Below are 24375 nucleotides of genomic sequence, written 5' to 3'. Positions count from 1 at the left end.
AGAAAAAAATGAAACGTCTTTCTAATCATCATTCGTCGAGCCTCGGGCAAGCAGTTTTGACTACTTAAAATGTTGAAGAAGATGTCGTTGAAATATTCGAAGTTAAATGAAAGAACATGTTCATGTTCAATGCAATCTGTGCATGCATAAAATAAAAACAAGAAGTGATAGCTACGTTACAAAAATACAACCTCAAAAATGAAATCCCGTTACAGCCATTACAGTTGAAAATCGGCATCTGATTCCCGAGATAACCGAAATTCGACTTTTTAAGATGATATTTTGTGACGGGAGCGAGATAGTCGGAATTCGACTTTTTAAGATGATATTTTGTGACGGGAGCGAGATAACCGAAATTCGACTTTTTAAGATGATATTTTGTGACGGGAGCGAGATGATATTTTGTGACGGGAGCGAGATAACCGAAATTCGACTTTTTAAGATGATATTTTGTGACGGGAGCGAGATAGCCGGAATTCGACTTTTTAAGATGATATTTTGTGACGGGAGCGAGATAACCGATAACCGAAATTCGACTTTTTAAGATGATATTTTGTGACGGGAGCGAGATAACCGAAATTTGACTTTTTAAGATGATATTTTGTGACGGGAGCGAGATAACCGAAATTCGACTTTTAAGATGATATTTTGTGACGGGAGCGAGATAGCCGGAATTTTGAGATAACCTAGTCCGTGATATCGAGTGTCAACTGAATAAATGAGCCGCGCCATGAGAAAACCAACATAGTGGGTCTGGTCAGGGTCCATGCTGTTCGCTTTTAAAGCCTACTGCAATTAGAGAAACCGTTAGCGAACAGCATGGATCCTGACCAGACTGCCACATAATTCCACACAAACCCTATCTCTTAATCATATTATCAAACGGCACAAATGCAAATTATCCCCGCCGGATGAATACATAAACTAATATTGCAAAGCTGTAAATTTCTAGTAAAATCAAACTGTTCCTCAAGACGCTTGCAACGGATGCCAACCACTCTACAATTTAATTGATATTACTTTTTGTTCAAATAAATCAAGAATATATTCGCAACTTTTGTTACCGAAACTGCAGAACATCTAGCTGTAAAATTAAAGTGCTCTCATTTCAGCTCAGGAACAACATCTGTAAGGTTTTATGCCCCCGCCTTAAAATTGGGGGGGGGGGGGGGGGGTCATATAGTGTTACCCCTGTTCGTGTGTGTGGTTATTTGTGCGTTTGTGTGTTCGGGAAAGGGTGGTGTTCGTGTCCGGGCCATTACTTTGACATGCATGGTCCGATTTAAAGCATGGGTGGACGATGTGTCATGCGCAACAACAATTTCACTAGCTCAAAAATCAAGGTCACAGTCCTTGATTGAACTTAGCCAATTTACACTGCATATATACTAATAATGTGGTCTTCAACCAGGACCCTAGGTCTAAGGTCAAGGTCACACTTAGAGGCCAAAGGTCACATACAAGAATGACTTTGTCCTGAGCATTTCTTCTTCATGCAAGGAGGGATTTTGATGTAACTTGGCTCAATTGTACACCATCATGGAACAGAATGTCATGCGCAAGAACCAGGTCTCTAGTTTAGAATTACTTCCATTTGTTGTTTCTTTTAAGTAGCTTATATTGTAACCTATTTATTGCTGGTCGTAGGGAAAATCAAGACCACTTTTCTGTAGTACAACATGCATGTTACATCCAATTTTGACACATATTTTAACACATACATCCTTTAGACAGCCATAACGTATTTATGAGTAGTTATATTTTAGGCACTTTTACGCTTCCGTAGTATTGCCCACGGTAAACATTTTGTGTCATTGTGTGAAGTCTTTGTACCCATATAGATACAAAATTAGTCTACTGTATTTTCTACTTTCGGTTTGATGTCGGCAGTCAGTAAATAGAGAGAAGTACCCGACACATTTAGTCTTGATTCTGCCCACGTTCATTGCAAAATTTCTTTTCTGGTCGGCTTTGAAAAACATGTTGCTATTGTTGATGTATAGTCGTCGAAGCATGATGGGCTAAAGTCTATATGATATTAGTGACGTTTTCGAAATTATCAGTAGATTTTAAATGCTTTAAAGTTATCAGAAAGTAGAACTTTATTTCGTGGATATTTCATAAACCCGGATCTGCTGAATTATTTTTTATAAGTTTACTTTCGTAAGAAAGATTGAAGAAATATCTGAATGTCACATTGAATTAATTTTACAAGCAATATATCCGGTTCGTGTTTCATACAAAATTATACGAATAACATTAATGTTTTGTCACATATGTAATTTACGAGGAACAACAAATTTAGTTTCCTATCTACCCAGTAGGGAAAAGTATACTAAAATCTGTCTGACCCCGTTTAAGAGACAGTTATTCCTGTCTTTCCCTAGGAAAAACACCATTTTGTATATATTCACAGAAATTAATAAAAACTATGTGACGGGCCCTTAAATCTATTTCTTTACCTTTAAATTGTTTTCAGTATAACAATTTGATATAAAAAAAAAATACGCCATACCTTTATAAATTATAAATCCATTAAACTACAACACGTACTGTACACTTTTGTAACATATTAAGCTATAAACACACATGGGATTATGTAAAAATAAATCTCCGCTCGACCGCAAAATGCTTTTTATATCATGTAGCGAAATGACATGCGTTATAGAAATTAATTTGCTCTGTATGTTTTAGTGGAAAACAGGAAATATGATAACTTATTTAACACTTCTGAACATGAATTTTTTTTGTTTATTCTACGAAAAAGTTAATTTTGAATTTCAGTCTATTTTCTTTTTATTGGGTAAATACTATAAATTATTTTGTTAATAGAAATATAGATTTACGTATCTTCCAGGAGTTTTATAGTGTCGCAAATCATTGAATAAATTTAAATATTCGCTTTATCAAAATTATTGCTATCAGAACGTATTTATGAAAACGTATTGTTGCATTCATTACATATACCAGATGCTTTGTAGGGATAAAAATCATGACTTAAAGGGCAAAAAGATCAAGCGGAACATTTTCTAAATGAAAAGTGGGGCTAGAGTGAGAATGTGGGATATAACTCACGACGGAAAACATATCATCGTCATGACATTGTGCAACAATTTCAAACTGAGCAGGGATTATCTTTGTTTAAGAGCGCGAAGGACCTACACATCGGATACTCGAGAAATGACGTTGACATATATTTTTGATAGATATTATAACTAGATACAGAATATGTACCTGCAGGGTTTAAAGACCATAATGTATTGTACTATTCAAAAATATAGATTTGGTATTCACGACCTTTTGGTTACATAGGGCCCAGTTGTTGGAAACTTTAACTTTAACCACCGGTTAAATTTTGATTCAAAATATGTCTTGATGGGAAAGCCTAGTATGGTATTTTTATTATATACCCATATAAATTCTGTAAAAAATCGGCTTGTTTTTTCCCTATTAAATATGAACAGGCAGTTGTACTTTTTAAATTCCGTATTGTAACTTCCGTTTTGTATGCTGCCGAACTACTTTCATGTCACATAAAAAACTTCACTTAGTTCCATTTTGATATCGATAAACATTTAAGATTTCGTTCAATAACAAAACAACAAACAAAATGGTAGAGGTATATAATAAAAGGGTCAATATAACAGTAGCTAGATCTGGGATTTTGTATTCGGCTCTCGTAGATTTTTTTTGCAAGATTAGATCATACTCGTCGCTTAGGCGCCTCGCGAGATCCGTTCTGGCAAAAATCCACTCGAGCCAAATACAGCATCCCAGATTGAGCTGCTTTTATGATAACCCTTATATATTTTACTGTGAAGACTTTTTATTGTTCATAACTCATGCAATTGTTTTTAAAGTCTGATAAAATGTTAAAATTTAACCGACCGTAAGCTTAACCAGCTGTTAAAAGTTCGAACAACACGGTCCATATTAGTTGCAGTTTAACCTGACAGGTACAGTCGATGTATTTTTAATGAAAATGATTTTTCATATTAAGAATATGCATCATGCATTTAATCTTTATCCTTATGACTTGATATTAAATTGTAATTCTCCCTATAAAATTTAATGAGGAACGATGCTAAAATACGAAATAAAACATAGCTCTGTTCTGTAATCTTCTAATTCTGATTGGGTATGTTCAAGAGAAGTAATGAAATGTGCAACAACCCTCACACCCAAACGGTATAGACTTGTATACAGATATAATGGGCTTCCTCAGTGATCCAAAGAGACAAGAAAATATAACAATGCATGTGTCCACCATATTGCATAACGTAATATGGATAAGTATAATTGTGTTGTGGCCTCGCTCTCAGTCCTATATATAAAGAGGATATTACATGAGTGTCTTTTCATATAGAACTTATTAAACGAGTTGAATAAAATAATAAATAATTCTCAATTTCATTCAACGAATTTAATAACTTTAATGTCGAAAACCACAAATGTAATGTTCTTTTTTTATCACATGTTAACTTTTCCTGTCGAAACATCAAATATTCACTTTCTTTCTTTAAAAGTCCAATTACCCAGAAATGTAAACATTATTACTAATTTCATTTTAAATAACACCCAGTAAAACATGCTATAATTACAATCAATTGTAAAGATGGAAGTTGGTTAAATAGAACATTCTAAGATAAATCTACAGTTATTAAAAAAATTTATTTGTCTATGAAGTATTTAGTGAAAGTTAAAAATAATCTTCGACTTATCTGTTCTGCGTTATGGAAACATTACACACAAATAACATACCCGATTTTTCTGAGAATTCAAAACCATCGCTACACAATGAGTACCAATCTTCACTGTCATATTAGTGTCCTTGCAGAGTGTCATGCTCCAAGAGCTATAAAAAAATTGCAAGATACTTTCCTCTTAGGGGAAGTAAATAAATATAAATAAAATAAAACAAATCCAATTGATTATTGCTTAGTTTGTAAACATTAATAACCCTAGTCTTCCTTAATAAAGTCAAGTTGTTATATAATGTGTCGTTATTACAGCCCCCATAAACATGTCAATATATAATATACATCAAATTGATACATAGACTGATAAAATGTAAATATCGAACCCATGTCCACATAACAGTATCACACAGATCATTCAGTACAGCTCAAACAAACGAATTTATGTGCTTTTCGTAGCAAAGTAACCCCTATGTATGGTCTTACATACTAAAAAATCTAATAAGCTTCGAAATTAATTTGTAAAAAAAACACTAAATATGATAATAAAATAATAACAGAATAAAAAAAAAGGCATTTCCGTTAATGTTCATTGTTGTTCAAAACACTCGTCAAGAACTAAATAACCCACACACTTAACTGTCCAATTGATTCAAGCTTACGTCGAAGACTCAAAAAATGTACAAGCAAATGATACTGTGTACACAGTTTTTAAACGTACACTAAATAAATTACATAAAATTCCAAATAATATAATGCATTACTTAATTAGTTTCAAACAAAATCAAAACACCATGCGGCTACCAATGAAACTAATCACAAATACTTTATTTTCATATATGAATCAGTTCTTGCAATGTAAGATATAAAGAGCCATTTATAAAAAATACAGAAAAGTAATGTGTCACGTCTATGATGAATAATAAATGATAAAAAACTAAATTCATAACAAATAATCTTCACTCTAAAAAATTTTGTAAATCTTTTGGATGTTTTCTATAATAGGAAAGCAGGTTTCATCAAAAAAAAACTGCAAAGTGCCATATACCTAACATTTATCTAGTGCAGTTAATGAAAACATAAATTTTTAATTTCATAACCTCAGTCAAACATTAGTACGCATTAAAACGAACACGGAGGAAACGTTTAACGAGCCGATAGAACATTTTTTCATCCGTACTAAACCAGTACATAAAGTAGCAAACTATCAGCCAAGTTGTCAGCTCCTTAGGATTAATTCGAAATTAGTTCACTGTGTCTAATTCCGATAGCTCTTCTTTTGTGTGATCCGTCGCGCTTTTGTGCTTAACAATTAACAGGGACAAATACTCAAATTAGCTGAAAATCAATTTATCAAGTTAAAAAAAAAATAAGAAATCGATTTATGATGTAACAAGAGTAATATTTAATATAAAAACCAAGAGACGAGTCAATAATGTACCGTATATTACAATCCCATGTCTGCTCATAATTAAATGCATTGACAAGTAATCCCAACATCCCCAAAATTAAACTGACTATCTATAGTTTTATTAATTAACTAGGATGATTCACTGACTCAAAATAATTGTCATCTACAGAACATAGGACATAAGATCTGTTTTTAAATTCGAAGAATTTCCTTTTTTAAAGCGGAACACTAGTAATTACACTCATTGCGGCACAGTGCAAAATTTGTTTCAACTTTAGAAATGCATATGGTATTAATTTAAGTTTTTAAAACAAAATGAAATGGTAGACAGCTTTCTTGCGGGCTACCGATTTATTTAAACTAATCTTAAACAGAAATTTATTTTATTTTAGATTTATACTGAAATCAGTTCTGGCTCAAACTTGAAACTAATATTTTAAGCCATTCACTGAAATAATTTTTTTACCAGAAAAACTTAATGTATTTGTATTCGTTTATGTATACAGACATGATATTAAAATTCTTTACATTTTTCATGCACAAATAATCGTTTCATGGCTTCTAAAATACACTTGTGGTTAAGATTATTTTGGGACTGTATTTCTATTATTAGTGAAAGAATGTATTCATAAAAAATTATAACTGAAACAGATGTTCACCTGAAAACATTTATACCTAGTGGCCATGTTAATTGAAACACGTGAATTGTTTCAATCTTCATAACCTCAAGCAAGAACTATTTAGATACGCATTAAAACGAACATTCGAGGAAATATGCGTTATTAACGAGACGAACGATTTAGTTTAAACATATTTTATTTCAAAATTCATGCAACATTTACAAAACATAAGTAAAGAAAGTAGACAGAGAGCTATGGCAGCCTACGGTTGTCCTCTCCTTAAAAAGTGATTTACTTCGAACTATTAGGTTGCACTGTGTCTAAATTACGGAGAGCTCTTTCTTTTGATGTTTTGATGCGCAGTCGGCATAGATCTTTTTATCTGCTTAATACAAATTAAACGTGGCGAAAATTGGGAGTTTACGACAAGAGCATTCTAGCTAAGGATTAAGCATTGATAACAATCATGAATCTTACATAATTTTTTTCTCTAGCGAGTGTATAATATGAGCTGAAAATAAGGGAAAATGTCGGCATTTCATTGATGTTAACAGGGAGGGTACACTTATTTAGAGGTGATAAACAAGACCTAGATTTTTGCCCTTATTCGGAAGCACATATTGCTACCATATTAAAATCAAAGCACATGTTCTGCTACATTTACACTGATTAAATGCATGTAGAAGTAGTTGAGTATCTAAGACACCCTTCAAAATTACGAAAAACTGGCTCACTAGCTACCTTTTAGAATAAATAGAGATATGGTATTAATGAACAATAATTGTCCAGATTCTACAGAAGCATGTAGGGGATATAAGAATCTGTTTTTTTTTCCACGACATGAGCTATTCGAAAAGATGTCTTCCTCTATTTTTCCCATAAACTGACCGGAAAACTGTTTTTCAACAAATATTTCCTGACCATGAGATGAAATGAAAAACTTTTTTTTCAAACTCAAGTTTCTGTCATTTCATGTTGTTGCAAAGTAAAAGAAAAAAAGAAAAAAATAGTGTTCGAAAAATAAAAATCCTTTAATTTATCGTGTGACCACGAGATATGATAAAATTGTTCACATGTCCACTCTATGCTTCCGTAGGATTCAATAACAATGCAGACATCCAAGAGAAACCGCAGCTTAATAGCAATTTTCACAATATTACTGGTGATAAACTGATAAACCATGTATCATTATAGTATTCATTACTTTTAGTAGTATGTTAAAGTGTATGGCAAATTATCAGCGCGGAAAGAAAAATAAACGCGAAGACAAATATTTAGAAAAGTGTTAAGCTATTCGCGCATTTACACCTGCAGTAGCTTCACAAAATTAAACATGATAAATATTTGTAAGGCAGAACTCAAATTGAACAATTAAATGTATCAAATACTACACAAAGTCTGGCATAAATGTTCGGAAGATCCGTACTACTTTTCTTGCGTAAACAACAGAGATCAAAGAACCAGGAAAGCTAAAATAACTACACCCTTTTGTCCTTAAAATCATTGACTTTGTTAATGAAAAGCAGACGATTTACATCAGTAACGTTAGCTTCCTTTTAAAATTTATCGCCATTCTAATTTTACCAGAAAAGATTTTTATCCAAAGTATGCCAGGAAACAATACTATTTCTCTTTTATGTCTGTGCATTAAAATACTTATTTTTTAATTAAGTCATGATTTATTTGTAGACACACATTTAGATTTCTATCAGTTAAGCTGGTATTTAAACCGATTTACCTTTTGTCTAGCCCATAATCCCTTTCTATTGAATTAACATATTAATCCTAGCAGCCCGAACGCTCTGTTTATGATAATGATGAACCACGACAGAACTTATATTGGTAATGCGCGTGGCTTCCATCAAAGATTCAATACCAGTACGCCATTAAAGAGACGCATTTACCAATTTTAGGGTATTTTACCCTCTCTCAGTATCCGGGATATTTCAATATCTCGATATCATATTTTTTGCAAGATATCATAATAATAAATAACCAAAATTACTGTGAAGGATGGAATAAACTGATGCAATTTTGAAATAATGGGGGAATCAATATTTTTCAAGCTTCTTTTTTCACCAATATCCGAGCTTAATTTTCACTTACTTTACCATTTTGTCAACGTTATATATACATTCTATTCCAGATCTGGTTTAAAACTTTCACCTAAGCTATGGGCGAATAGCTTTAATGTTATAGACGTGCATGTATAAGTAAATTGAAAGCCCATCCTGTTCATAGATAGGAAGTTTTATTTGCAAAAAAAAGAAATGAAATTTGATTTACAACAGTCATTGCGTAATAATACAACAATGAAAGATTTAAAGTACAGGTCTGTTGAAAAAAAAACCCAGATATGAATTAGAAAATGAATGTGAATAAAGCGACGATGTAGTAACCTGTTATAATCAAAGCATTGAGATGTCTGGTGGTTGCGGGTTTTGCTAGGTTTATTTTCATTTTAAATGCCAATCTATAAATATACATGTATAAGAAACAAATACTAATATGCCTTGATCTAAGATAAACTCTGCCTGACCTTACATGAACAGCTGGAAGTCAGTGATGTAACCATGGGCTGGAATACCTAATCATTGACAAATCTTATATAATCTAAATGGCCAGTGTGAATGGACAGAGGATGAATTAAGAAATGCTTGATCATTGATAATTCATCCGCATTGTTCATGAATGGGACTACTTTGTGTAGCACATGAACAAATTCCTTTAGTTGTGATTTGGAATCAAATAAAGATGCTACATGATTGTCAGAAATACACTTAACTTTGTTTGCGGGATAAACCCGCAACCAAAAATGGAACAAGATAGTATAGTTTAGGCCTAACTATACTAAAGGAACCAGTGTGGGAGCCATCTGGTCTAGTCGCGTAATGGCTGCCAGGTATTTGAACACAAATTTTTCACATGGCATGGCAACAGAGGTCTAAATTGAGGCTAGTTTCTGTTTAAATTCCATTCACTGCGGAAACCGGTTCCGTATACGGGAGTGTACGCATTCCGTATACTCCTAATATACGGGCGTATACGGAAACATTTTTCCCGTATTCTTTAACTGGACATTCATGTTTTTCTCACATGGATCCGTTCATTCATACTTAGCTCAACAGTTTATGTCAGTATTCAAAGTTAGGGATTGTCAAGGTCCAAAAGTATGTTTAATGCGTAGATTTTGATCATACTTTCAGGAACGATACCTTATATATGATATTCGTATATTAGAAATATACGGGACCGTATACTCCCGTATATGCACATGTTTTTCGCAGTGATTGTGGATGTATTTTTGACATTTTGGTAGGAAAAATGGGAGAGCAGGTTGTATTTGGTGAGGTCAAGCTCAATTTTAGTATGAGTAATACTTCCAGGTCACAGCAGTGTGATTGTGGTGTCAGTTTACAGTAAGCAAATGTGACCAGAGAAATCTCTCTTAGAAGATACATGACCCCTACTTTTCTCTTCATTTTATATCAGTTTTTTTATAACTCTTTAAAATGAGGTAAGGATTTGTTCTCTGAAATGGGTCTAGCTATGTTTGGTAGCTCTTTGAAAAAAGGTCAGTTTTATATAGATTATATAGGGAAAACTATTTAGGCTATTGTGACCTTTAGGCTCATGATTGCTAGTCACAGGTGATAACTCCTGACGCTACTCCAATTTTGTGTAATTATGTCCCTTCCCTTCTATACACACTAGATAACCTGAGCCAAGAAAGATCGAAGGGAAATGATTATAAAACAATTAAAAGATTATCTTGGCGGTAGCCAGGCTAGGCTATTGTCAATATTCTACTTTTGTTAAATGACCCATACATTAACATAGTCCAATTTCCTTTCCTTTTGACAAAGCTGTTCCGCTGGAAATATATACGACTTGATATGGACATTTCCCTACGTCTAACAACACTGAATTAAATCTTCTGCAGGAGTGATAGCCATATTTACGACGAACAAAATAAATTGCTACGCTAGTTACAAAAATAAAAAAAATATTCCCATAACAAATGAAACTAGTGGATTGCTATTATAACATTAATAACGTTTATATATTTGTGATGAAAATTAAGAAAGTGCTAAAATTAAGCGGACAGTGAAAGAAAGAAAATATGGAAAATAGGGACAGAATTGGTCGCAAAGGCAGAATCAGTCGAGCATGACACCATTGTTTTAACCATTCAGTATTTGCAATATAAACAGATATATAGTAATAGATATTTTTTTTTTAAATGATCCGATGTACCGATGTAAGCACTGAAATCTGCAATCACGCATGTTGAATCAAATTCCGTAAAACAACGGAGAACGACAAAACTGTATACGAATATTACGCAGAATGTTGATTGTTATTACTTGTCTATTACCTCAACATCAACCTTCATTAACCTTTCCTAATTTAAAGGAAAAGGCAACTTTGTTGTTTTTTTCTCGCGAATAGTTTACCATTAATGATATAGTTCGTCATCTCATCAACGATTCCCGTCAAGTGTATGCCTCAATTCCCACAAACAATTTAATTTGAAATTGAAATGAACAGCTTCGCATCAAGATATTCCCATGCGTTTTACACCAGATAAACGAAGTAATAAGTTTAACAAAAAAACACAAAAAGTACATGGTAAGTTCAACTGTTATATAGCTCCGCTGAAAATTGAGATGGGGCTTGGTGACAATGTAGATATTAAAAACTGGTTAGGACATTTCTGTGACTATAGCCATGTACTTTTGCATTGTCACGTGTACTACGGCGACAGGTTTGACTTTTGTGGCAAAGTTCTTTTTTTTAAATCCACATTCTGGTGTTTTGTCAACACAAGATCAGACTAAAACATAATGTAAAGAAAATATTTTCCAACCCTCAATGGATTGTTAGTGCCTGTACGTTTTAACATTTTAATTGAAAGATCTTTTTAACAAATTATGAATGTAGATATTGTAAAATTGTTTTTTTCCTTTGATGTAAAATATTTTTTAACAACCCTAGTATGTTATTGCTGATCAGTTCATTTATGAATAGTTGATTTTAGCATCATTTTCTTTCTCAGAAAAAATCCATTTTAGCATTAGGGTCATACACAGACTAGCTACTAGACTAATAATAAGTTTTTTTTATATATATACTAATGTATTTCCTAGTCTGATATCTTTCATATATAGATTGCTCTCTGTTGAATATCTGGCTGTATGATCAGACCTTACATTCGGCAGCAGGAAAAGGTAACCATGTTATAACTATGAAGGGAAGTAATTTAACATAAAATATGAGAAGAGACTATGACTGGCAAATGTAAGGACTCCTTTTTGAGGAGAAAAGGGACATAGTTATATACATCTTGAATTAGTTTGAGAGAGAGAGAGAGAGAGAGAGAGAGAGAGAGAGAGAGAGAGAGAGAGAGCTATCTCCTATCAGAAAAACTTATGGTCTAAATACACACTTATATTTTGTAGTTCTTTTAAAAAAAAACACTTATAAGGCTGGAACTGTTGGCAAAAGTAAAGTACTTTATTTCTATAACCAGTGAGAATATATGTTATTTTTGATAAACATTTTTGTTGCAGCAAATGCAATTATATACCGACGGGCTATGTTTATTGAAAAAAGTGTCAGTTTTCAAGATATCAGACATGAACCCGTGTAACCTTCTATTTAGCGAGGTGTTAAAACAAACATACGCGGAATATGTATCATCAGCAAGATGAAAGATTTGCTTTCATTAGTCAGATAACTAATAGCTCTTCATTTCGATGTGCGAACTGGATGGGAGTCAGGAAACGGACATCACTGATAAAAAAAGTCTGACTGGTTCATTTGTCGTGATACTTGTAGAACCTATGCATTAAACTTCCAAGAAATTGTTAACTAATAACAACACACATAGTAATAACGATGGAATCACTTATGTATCAATTTATGATTGCAAATATAAACTTTTAGAATTAAAAACTGATTCCTAGACCTACAAAGTCTGTTGAGATCAAATAATCTGTAACAAGTTAAAGCATACAAAAAGTTCCTTCTAGGGCACATCTATATAAATATAAATTGACCATCTTGTAAAATTTTGGTTGCAATGTCTGTTTTATACTGCCAAAAATATCAGGTAAGTATTTACGCTAGTTATATATATATAAATTGTTAAATCCAACAACAAATTAAATCTGTTACCTCTTTCAGTACAGTAAATACGGCAATAAGACATTGACCTGGTATTCAATGTGTAAATTTGTTACACATAATTAGAGGGTCGCAATGGGGTTTGTTTTCATATATTAACCATGCATTTGAAGGTAACGATAATATTTGGTTGTTTACATTTAAATTTGCTGATATATGTCTATCTGGTGAATGTACATATGTTATGTTCAGGATCATCCTCGGGTTTAGTATTGTGTAACCCATGGTGTCACCTCAATTGAGAAATAATAGTTTAACGTCAGAGGCTATTTCTAAGGTCACGGAGCTCAGTCAAGTGTGACTTATTGAATTAAGATATTCCTTCTCAAGAGAAGAAATAATAATGTTCATTTCTTTCATCATACTGACACTGCCATTTTCTTAGAAAATATTTTCTCTCTAGGCTCATCATAATACGTTAGAGGCATAGATTTAGTCGTCTTTTTTTATGTCAAGAAAGTGCTATTAAAGAAGATTTTATTGTAGAGACGACTCTAACGACTGATGCCAGTCTAACAGATTCCATTTCAAGAGTATTTCTGGGCACTTGTTCTATAAAGAATCAATTTAGAACAGATAATAACTCAGATACCCCTCATTATTGCGACAACGGGTGGAATTATAAACATGTATAGAAAAAATAGAAATTAATCACAGCAATTAAAGCGGTGAGGTTGATTAAAAAAAATATTAAAGAACCTTTTTTGCAATTTAAAACCTATTGACTGCTTAGACCAAAGTATTGTGTATAAGAAATCAGTATATATTTCGAGACAAATTCCCCAATGAGAATATTTTTCATTGTAAATTGCATTCATTTTTTTTGTACTCCAAAAACTTTGCAAAATTAACTTTAGGCTTAATTTTTGATTGGATTCCACAAAACTTTCAATAGATCTTAGTGAGAATAAAAATGAATGTCTTAGAACAAAAATCAAAGTTGTAATTTTACCTCATATTGATCCCTTTTTTGACCCCATACATTTTGACATATATCATTATATATATCTATAAAATTCAAAAAGATCCGACTGCCACCCTCGGATATTTGTAGACGTATAGTTTATGTAGTAAAACCTGCATTAGTCACCTCTACCAGGCAGCCAACCTGTCTTAAGCAGTCAGTGTCTCATTTCCCATTCATTCTTTAAATTACCTGCATTAAGCTGCCACCTGCTGTAAGCAGCCACGTTTTTCCACTCCCTTGGCTGGCTGTTTAAGACAGGTTTTACTGTATCTGGATCTTGTTACTAAAGGCCAGTTTTTACGAAAAGCACTGCTCAGGATTAGGTATATCAAACAGAAGTGAATCGATATGCTTCCTAAATTAGGATATACGCATTTATTAATTAGCATTGTTTACAAATATAATTCAAGTATCCGTCTTGAAAAAACAACGGGTGTCAATTATCAGGAAAACTCATATTACCACGCCTTTCTATTCTACTCGTACACAAATTGTAGTAGTATTGAGACCCTATGTGTTTTTTTCTTTTTTTTAGACAACTCCTGGGGCTGTTTAAATTGTGTATACATATGCCCCTTTTCGTCTCAAACTTGAGATCATATTGAAAGAAAGTTGAAATCTAGGAAATAACTTTAAAAAAAAAAAAAAAAAAAATAGGATTATTTAGCAAGTTCAAAATTAAAGGTTAAGGATTTGCAAATATCACTATAATTTAAAACAGTTTGTTTAAAGTGCTGAAGCTGATGCTGACGTATTTCCTCTTTTAGTTAATGGTTTTTAAATTCTATCAATTGTGACATTTTGTGTGTGTGTGTTAAAAAGAAATAAAATAAAAAAAGTCGCTAAAATTGTTTTAAAGTTCTACAAAACACACCTTTATTATTATAATATACTTGTAGGCTATTCTTTATCAGTTATGTGTAGTTATTCTTTGCGACGACGGTAACCGCATTTAGATTTCTATTGATTCATCTAAACTAAAAATTGTTTACCTGTTTTTCCCTTGTTCATATTCCGAATATTCTCACATCAGTGAACTTCATCAACTGACTTCAAACGAACAATATAGGCAGTAAGTCCAGGCAGCCCTAACGCTTACTTCTGATATTGATAAATTACGCTTATTCGACTGAACGGAAAAAAACACATTAGATATCGGTAATACATGAATTGCAGTGCGCATTCCTTCCTTTAAAAGGCAGAAAACGCCTTAAATCTATAAGTGAATGTGCATGTTTAAGTACAACGAAAGCCTATCCTGTTTAGAGATAGGACGACTTAATTGCCAAAAAAATGAAATCTGATTTATTAAAGTAATTGCGTAATAACGGAACTGTGACAGTTTTTAACTCTAAATAAATTGGTCAAAAATATAATGAGAAAACATCGATATTAAAGTGATCCTTTGAGCGAATTTGGATAAAGTTTGACCTATACTTTGGTTATTCATATATTTTCTAGAATCGCAACGCTACTTATAGTTCTGGTACTTTTCTTCAATATATTTCACTTGTCTTGTTTTACATTGTAATATGTATCAAATAGACATATTTATATATTTATGAGCAGATTAATTATCTATTCTTCCATGTTTGACCAGTTTAAAATATGATAATTAATGAGGGTTGTTATCAGTCAGTCAGTCGGTAAATAAATCGACAACATGTTATTATTAATATCTTAAACTTACAAAAAGAAGAAAAAAAACAGTATCAAATCCTAGAATAGAAATTAAACTAAAAAAAAGCAACTGATTTAAACTAGCAAAAATATATAACAGTTTATTAACAAATGTACACAGTGTACAAATACCGGTAATGATACAATAACACAAGAAACAAGGCTTAATTTTCTTTTGCCTTATTACAACTTGGCGGCCTTGATTTTACTACATGCGTGGGTGAAGTCATGAATGATAAAAGATAAAATGTGAGTAACCGCAACCCTGGCCTTGAGACACACAGATCATGCATGTTTTATCAATAAGCTCTCTGCAAAATGTGCAAAACGCGATGTGTCGAAGACTGAAAATAATTACATTTGATACTGTCAGGAGATTTTTTTAAAAAAGGATGTACAATGCGTCAGTGCTGATATTAAGTAACATAGCAAAGGACAGCCATTATCAATGTTGTCGAGAGTTCTCGTGTTAGAGACGAAGCTGCATAATTGCATGATATTCACGATTATTGAAAGTATTGGACACACGTCAATTTACTTTAATTTCCGTAAACCATGTGTGCGGTGAGCTCCATTTACAACCGAAAAATAACGAAATTGCGGAGTGTTATTTTCGGGTCCTCTGTTAGAAAATCGCGTGAAATCTTGTCCGCAAAAAACATCGAAAATAAAACGGTCGCACATATTAACAAACTTGCACTAATATATTTTACACATTTTATTTATTGTAGTGTGTGAAGCTAGACTGGCATCAGACGTTAGAGTCCCTCAAAGCGTGTGTCTCTACTATAAAATCCTCTTTAATAGCATATTCTGGAAAAAATGACAATATCTCTTTTCTCTGACTCTAACGCTGTTGACATGAGCCAAGAGAGAAAATAGTTTTCTGAATTTTCTGAGACTATATAAGTATCAGTATGACATTTTACAGATAACTTGATATCAACTGATTTTGTATGTCTAGTGTGAAGCCGGCAGCGTGACTACTTACAACGAAATAATATGAATTTTCAGAGTTATCCTCTTAGTTTCAGATAGTTATAATAAATGTGTCGTTAATCCGTCTGTGAGGGCCTAAAACTAGAGAAAACGTATTGTACGGGTGTATATTTTTAATTGTACCTTTCGTTTGACTCATTTTGAAGAGAAGTCATTTGGTATTTTACGAAGGAAATCATTTCCTAATCGATGTGTTTATACATAGTTCCTGGTAAACAAAATTATATTCTCACAGCAACAATTTCCGTTTACCACGCGGATACATTTTCAGATGTTTTTGTAAATAGCTTGACAAATTGTGTGAATTCTACTGCTTACATCTGGTAAAGTTCCATCATGGGATAGTAAATAAAATGAATTAGAGCATACAGTTTTGCACATTCTTTCGCGTTTCGATATGCTTATCTTGCTTCTGACACATTCAGAGAATAACAAAAGTAAAAGAAACAGATATAGTTTATTCACGAGGGAAACGGGTCATGTTACTATTTATAGCGTATTGCGACTATGTGTTCGGATCCTGATCGCCGATTTCCGCGGATTCTCATTCAAAACTGTAGTGAAGGGGACTATTTACTACGATTAACACTCCAGTGCTTACAGAGTTTAGGAGTGAACACCGTCGACCATTCATACCCTTATTTAGGTGGCGGACCAACCCTAACCCTAACCCTCGCGGTATGAACAGTGAGCAAGGTGTTCGTACGAGCTTTATTATCGTCGTCCAAAAATGTCGAAATACCATACATTTTTTTATCAAACGGAAATTACCGACTATCATTTCGGGTATTCCGGCTCATGCTGACTTACAGTGATAAGTGCCGTGGTCAATGACCTGGCTGTAATTTGAAAGAAAAGAAGGGGGAAAAACACCATGTTTTATTTATTTATTGAATGAATTCAGAGGATGAAACTTAAGCATTGCATAAACCCCGAATAACCTGGTTTGTTGCAACATTTTCTTTTGTTGATATCGTTTCAAGATCCCAGGGACATATAACGGTACATTACGGAATGAATAGAATACGTTCCAACATGCCAGGTATTTAATGGATATGTTCTTTTTTTTAAAAAAAAATGACACGTTATTGAATACACTACTTTATAATATGACCCTAAGGTGTAATGAAAGTCTGCTTATTTAGAAATCTAAAACAACTTAATATGATCTTAATGACTTCAAACATATATTTGCCATCAAAGTAAATAAAATACCTCCTCAAAGCTCGTTTAAACAGTAAAACTAAAAGGTTTGACTTCATTTTTAACCGGTTTTGCCTCTTTGAGTTTACTGAAACAACTAGAAAACTTAGATTCTTCAAACATTCATTGTATTGATAAACAATGTAACAAACCATTGATACATGTAACACATCTTGTATTATAGCTTCTAAATCAATACTTAGTTTGCACGGGTCACTGGCAACATGAAAGGTATGACATCACTTGGCCTCGGTACAGAACATTTATAGTTACTGTAAATTAGGCGTAGAAATGTAAACAAAAAAAATAATACCAAAACACGCACGTGTCGAAACTTTTCGCGTCTGACGTCCGTTTAGAAGATCAACAATAGAACTATTACTTCACATATAATGTTTGTCTTGCATTCAATCTTCAACTGTGGCTTAGTGCCCTTAAGTCACCCGCCCGAATTCTTGAAATATTATCTAAAACTACCAAGTAAATACATGCGTATCAGGAAAATTATGCACTTTATTATTACGAAAACTTTTATTTCCACATTCCCTAAATATCCATTCATCATAATAATAAGTAAGTAAGTTTTATTTGGCACAAGTGTACATGACATGGCAATATAGCGATAAAACAAATGACAAATCAATGCATAATAAATATTAAATAGTGACAAACCAACAAATCATTAGACAATTATATCATATTACTCAGCAAATCCATGTAATGCTCACCAATACCAGGGATAACACAAAAAAGATGAAATGATTCTTCTTATTTCCATTGTGGTCCCTGTTATTGGCGGCATGACACAGAAAGTCATGTTTACCTATTATATTTTTGAGTAATAAAGCAAGATACATAATCACACTAAGTCAAGGAATACGGTCAAACATACGTCGTGCCGATCTCGTGGTTACGTAGAAATTCTAAAATAACACTACAACAGCGTAATAAACTGAATATGACATACATAACGTTGTTTTATTCAACTGTCACACATCTGTTGTTATTGGTACAATCTTACTATTTACCAACATTGTCCCAGATCCTGTGGCTGACTATTTTTCTTATCAAGAAACTTGACGAATCCTCGTAAAAAAAGTCCTTTAATGTGTTAACAAGTTGATATATTATAAGATTCATTCATACAAGTAATATAGCAAGTGTTTTATGAGCCATCGTGGCCATTGTAAAACTTGTACGGTGTGGCCAAAAAGATGCTAAAGATTTTATAATAACTGCTGCTCAAAGTCCGTGGTCTCTAATGTGTTAACAACATGCAATAAGTTAAATAACTTAAAAATACACTTCTGGATGGGCAGTTTGAACCTTTCCTAAAACATGGTTTTACCTAGATCTCATTATGTACCCCAGCAGCTGCTGTAATACATATATAGCTGCTTGTTATATAGTTTGCCATTTGTTACACCAAGACAACGTTATGTTCTATTGACGTCAATTGCCTGGAGCTTTAGAAGGAAACAATTGAATTGTAATAATTCTGTAGTGTCCAATACATAAATAAAAAACATAATACAAGTTTTATATCATAGCTAACCAATGAAAAACAATTTTAGCTCTAGCATTTACTGGCAATAGATGTAGAAAGTGCAACCGAAAATATGACATCCCTTAAGGTGTCATGGTTGATGATATATTTATAGGGTTGAAAATAAATTTTACAATAGCAATGACAATAAAACAAGCTTGCCAGTAATATAATGAGATAGGATTGGATATTATCTATTATTGTGACATGTGCATGAATAAAATTATATATCATAGCATACAATTGAAAAATATGGCAGCCGGACCATTGGGACTATATGCCACTAGAACTATCAAGAAAGTACAAACAAAGTTCGTACACAGTTCATAGTGTATACATAGGTTAACTTTGAAGTACAATTTTTTTTACAGAATATTAGAAAATATTGAATTTAACATCAACTGTATAATACATACAGAAAAAAGGTAGAGACCGAAAAAGAATTCTGGTTATACTAACATTCAAATCCATTTATCTAATAGTTTACTTTTTACAGTGTTTAAAGTTTAAATAAAGTATATCTGTATAACAAGCATATGTTAGCAGATAGCTGGAATGAAATATATTTTATCAAATTGTGCACAGAACATGAAGAATGTGCAACAGCTTGAAATGCCCTTAACTTCAAAAGATATAATTTGTTTTTTGTTTTTTGGGTTTAACGTCGCACCTACACAAATCTATTCATATAACGACTTTACAGCTTTTATGGTGGAAGACGACCGCAGGTGCCCCTCCGTGCATTACTTAGTCAAGGGCGGGCACCTCGATATAAACCACTGACCTTCCGCAAGTCAGCTATATGGCTTTCTCACATGAAGAATTCAACGTCCAGATTGAGGCTCGAACCTACATCTGTGAAGGGCAAATAGTTCAAAGTCAGCGACCGTAACCACTTGGCCATGGAGACCCATCTAAAGATATAATCCCTTTACTTTACAATGCACAATGATATAAATACCCAAAAATGCAAGGACCATGACACATATCATTAAAAGCAGTGAAGGATAATTCCAGGTGCCCCCTCCGTGAAAAAGTATTTTTTCACGAGCGGACTTCTGGGTAGAACCACCGACCTTTCGTAAGTCAGCTGGCTAGCTTCCTCACATGAAGAATTCAACGACCCGAGTGAGGCTCTAAGTCAAATCGGTGAGGCCAAGCGGTTTGAAGCCTGCGACTTTAACCACAAGACTACGGAGATTCCTTTTCCTGTTTTAGATATATATACATAAACACATCTATATCCTTAAGAAACTAAATTGACTAACACATATTAAAACGAAAGCGTCTTACAAAAGTTATTTTTCTTAGAATAAATATCTTACTTATAGTAGGGCATTGCATTGCCTCTTCCACATTTTCTGCGATATATTTTTTTAAATTTTAAAACTACTTGATGGACTCTCAGCATAACTATCAAACACCATGCGCTCTTGGAATGTGTTTTTCCTGTTGCATGTTTATCTTTTTTTAAATTCCTCAACTGTAAGTTGAGAAATTTGTTAACAAATACAAATGCCATTGTGTAAACCGCTGATGTGAAAGAAAAAAGAAAATCGACACTACTTTCCTAACACATATATTTGCAAATTATGATACAAGCTTATGTTCAATAGTTTTAGTCTGTCTAATGTTTTGCTTAGTTTCGTGTTTTGCTTCCAAAGGACCATCTTTTAGATTTTACCCATAGAACAATATAGCACCCCTGTGAGTTACAGAAATAACTTGTGTATTGTATTACGTGAGAAAGTCTCTTGTAATTCAATTACTAAATGACAATGAATTGTATACACAGTATTGTATGTGTTTTATCCATGCAAAAACTTTTGCTGAATATGTACATTGTTGAGACTATAATAAATAAATAAAAAGTATTAAAGCAATTGCTGTGATAAACTTTATAAAGGATACGTGAGAATGAAAATGTATACAATCAAAACCATCTTACGCTTAAGGATGTGTGTTATCTGCCAACTCTTATATTTGATCCGCGCCATAAGGGGACGCATACTTTGAAATTAGAAAAAAGTGGGTGGGGTATTATAAAATTTTCCTGCAAAAAAGTACAAGGTTTTGGTAAATGAAATGAATACTGTTTCAACTGTTATAAGTACACAAAGGATAGCTCACTAAAATAAAAATGAGAAAAACTGAAACAAGAAAGTTATTGTTGAATTACGTAAGACTTCTTGTGTACATTCAAAGTCAACAATTAAGACTTTTTGGTGCGAAAATAATAGTGCTTCACTTTGTCTAAACATTTATCAATGTCCTACAGATTCTAATTTAAAGAAAGAATGTGAAATAAGTTCACTGTCTTGCTTTTCATTTCGCATATATGAGCTAAAACACATTATTTAGTTTGTTTACAAAGTAGTGCATAAGAAAAGATACGGTGGTCAAGGAATGCCACATTACAAAACTAAAAGAGTATATTCCCCTTAATACATTAAACATTTATCGTTACAGAAGTCTAGTGGCTTACAATAAAGGCCTAGAAATGTTGCCATTATTAATCTTTAACTTGGTATTCATGAACTACAATGCACTTAAATATCAAAACACATTCAACAAACTTTTGAAAATGTATTGTCTTAAAAATCCCTAAAATAAGGTATGAAATTTGGTTGAGAGGTCCAATCAATGTGTATATGTGCAAAAGCAACATTCTAATCTTGTTCACAAAAGTTACTAATAAACAGCAGGAATGTCAATGATCAAAACTGGACGAATATACAGTTATCTTCACTTTAATGTCATTTATAATTTGTCCTTGAATTCTCCACCATACTTTTCATAACTCTGTTTGCACGTGTTGCACGAGAATGCTGTCATTCACGTAAAAACACGGGGTCAAAAAAGTTGTAAATGCAGTATCATCTAAACGTAATTAATGGATTATGCAGTTCAAGATAAACTTTATCTCATATCGTAACGAACATGTATAATGTTGTAACAACAACTTTACTTACACTGATTTAAGTAGCAGTCGGTTTATAAGTGACTTTATTGATTCATTTTGTGTTTTGTTATTGTTGTCAAAAAGTATAACGGAAGTGCCTCACAACTGAAGCGGAAACCAGTTTGATGCGCAAAGTAGTCCACTGTAAGTAATATTATTTGACAAATGTCCACAGAAATTAATAATTTTCTAATATTAAAGACGAATATCTGAATAGGATTCATTATCTGATAAGAAATTATAATCATCGACATGTTTTTTTTTAAAATCGTACACGTGCTGACACCTAAGTTGTCTCCCGTTGTTTATTAGAGTTACCTTTCGTCCGGCGCAGTAATACATTTGCAGTGAATCGCCGAGAAGTCGTCGGAAAATTAAAAACCATGTAAACAAACTAAAATTAACCACCTTTTCAAGATGAATTTCAAGTGATCGACATTATGCATTTAACCCGCCTGACCTGTGTAGCATCTTAGATATCTGTTCTAAGGTATTCATTGTGTAGAATGTCATGTTATGCCCTTGCAATGCTAATCCCACTCTGATTTTTTTGTTTACATTTTTTATCAATGAGAAATATGGCGTCCATCCCGAGATGAACAGACGTGGCCTTAAATTTTTACATGTTTAAGCAAACCTGGTGTGTTAGAAAGAAAATCTCATCCCTTCAACATTATTTGGAATACTGTTATTGTAAAAAACCTGTATTTTCCTTATACAAAAGCTTAATATTTTGTGTTGAATGTACTTTCACAAAGACCTCTGTTTTCCTATTACATTCATAGTACCACATCCTTATCCACAAAATACTGAATATTACAGGTGTCCATCAGTATTATATCAGTTTAGGAATATGTTTTTTATTTTCCCACCATCGATTTCTTGAATATGCACCCCTTCCGCATTGCTGTATGAACTGTGAATGTAGCAATATGCGTCCCCATAAGAAAACCAACATAGTGGCTTTGAGACCAGCATGGGTCCAGACCAGCCTGTGCGTCCGCACAGTCTGGTCAGGATCCATGCTGCTCGCTTTCAAAGCTTATTGCAATTAGAAAACCCGTTGGCGAACAGCATGGATCCAGACCAGATCCATGCAGGTAGTAAAGCCACTATGTTGGTTTTCTCATGACTCAGCTCATTTGATTAATTAAACATTATTGCATTTGAAAAGGTAATTGATATAAAACTTTCAAATAAAGTACAAGGAGATAACGTCAATGATGTACGAACTATCAGTTAATGTGCATAAAAAAGCTTAAAAACTAAAATACAAATACCTAAATCACTCCAAGGCAATGACAGTAAATATTCTAAATAAAGTAAAACTTATTTCCATCTGTTGTAACGCGTTTGTTTAAGAAGATAACTATTTAAGATCTACTTTGAAAAAATGTATTATAAACTATTTAATTTTAAGCCTTAATATCAAATACTTTATGATATATTATTTCAAAGTGAATCTAAAATATTTATGCTTCTTGAAAATTGCTAGACGTAGTTAAAATATTAAACTTAAAATTATAAACATTTTTTTTTCAAATATGAAATTTCTTAATCATATACATGATATATTCCTATTACATCAAAAATTGTTTTGTGGCGTGTGTGCTTTATAATTTTTGGGTTAAGTCAACGATGAGTACATATAAAATGAGATTAACCACAATGTTTTAACCTTGGGAAAAACCATAACATGCATAAGTGATAAAGGTATAATACGTGACACGCGAGATTGAAATATCGAAGTCTTAGATATAAAACGTGTTAGTGTATGCGGCAGCGACTGAGGACTTAATAATCTTAGACTAAAACAATAATAATTCGTAATGTATAAGATATAACTGGTGGAGAAAGCAAGAAGAAACAATACTGTGAAATCATTTTTATTCGCGTAGGACGAATTTTCGCGTATTTCGCGCTAGGACCGATGTGCGAATTTAAGACCGCGCTATTATAATTTTTTGATTATATTTTTCATTGCTAAAATTGAAAATGCGCGAATTAAAGCCCTCGCGAAACAGTCCTTCTTCACGTTTGAGCGAAATTTCATGCCAGCGAATTTAAATGATTTCACAGTATACGCTTGAAGAATTGTAAA

The 24375-nt window shown here is 32.9% G+C and overlaps 1 protein-coding gene across 5 annotated transcripts in view; it reads right to left on the bottom strand.

Moving 5' to 3' along the window:
* LOC123540406 (cholecystokinin receptor type A-like) overlaps window positions 1-24375 on the bottom strand; it is a 50095-nt gene that overhangs the window by 10996 nt on the left and 14724 nt on the right. Inside the window, exon 1 of one of the 5 annotated variants that reach the window (XM_045325401.2) lies at window positions 14877-15080. The exons of 2 other annotated variants lie outside the window; for them this stretch is intronic. The gene's annotated coding sequence lies outside the window, so the exon portion shown is untranslated. Of the gene's footprint in view, window positions 1-2515; window positions 2579-8466; window positions 8587-14876; window positions 15081-24375 lie in introns of those variants that run through there. 2 more of the 5 variants (XM_045325405.2, XM_045325404.2) reach the window with 2 other exon arrangements.

The sequence above is a fragment of the Mercenaria mercenaria genome, chromosome 16 (assembly GCF_021730395.1).
Source record: "Mercenaria mercenaria strain notata chromosome 16, MADL_Memer_1, whole genome shotgun sequence".
NCBI classification, from domain to species: domain Eukaryota; kingdom Metazoa; phylum Mollusca; class Bivalvia; order Venerida; family Veneridae; genus Mercenaria; species Mercenaria mercenaria.
This window is presented reverse-complemented; position numbering and strand designations above follow the sequence as displayed.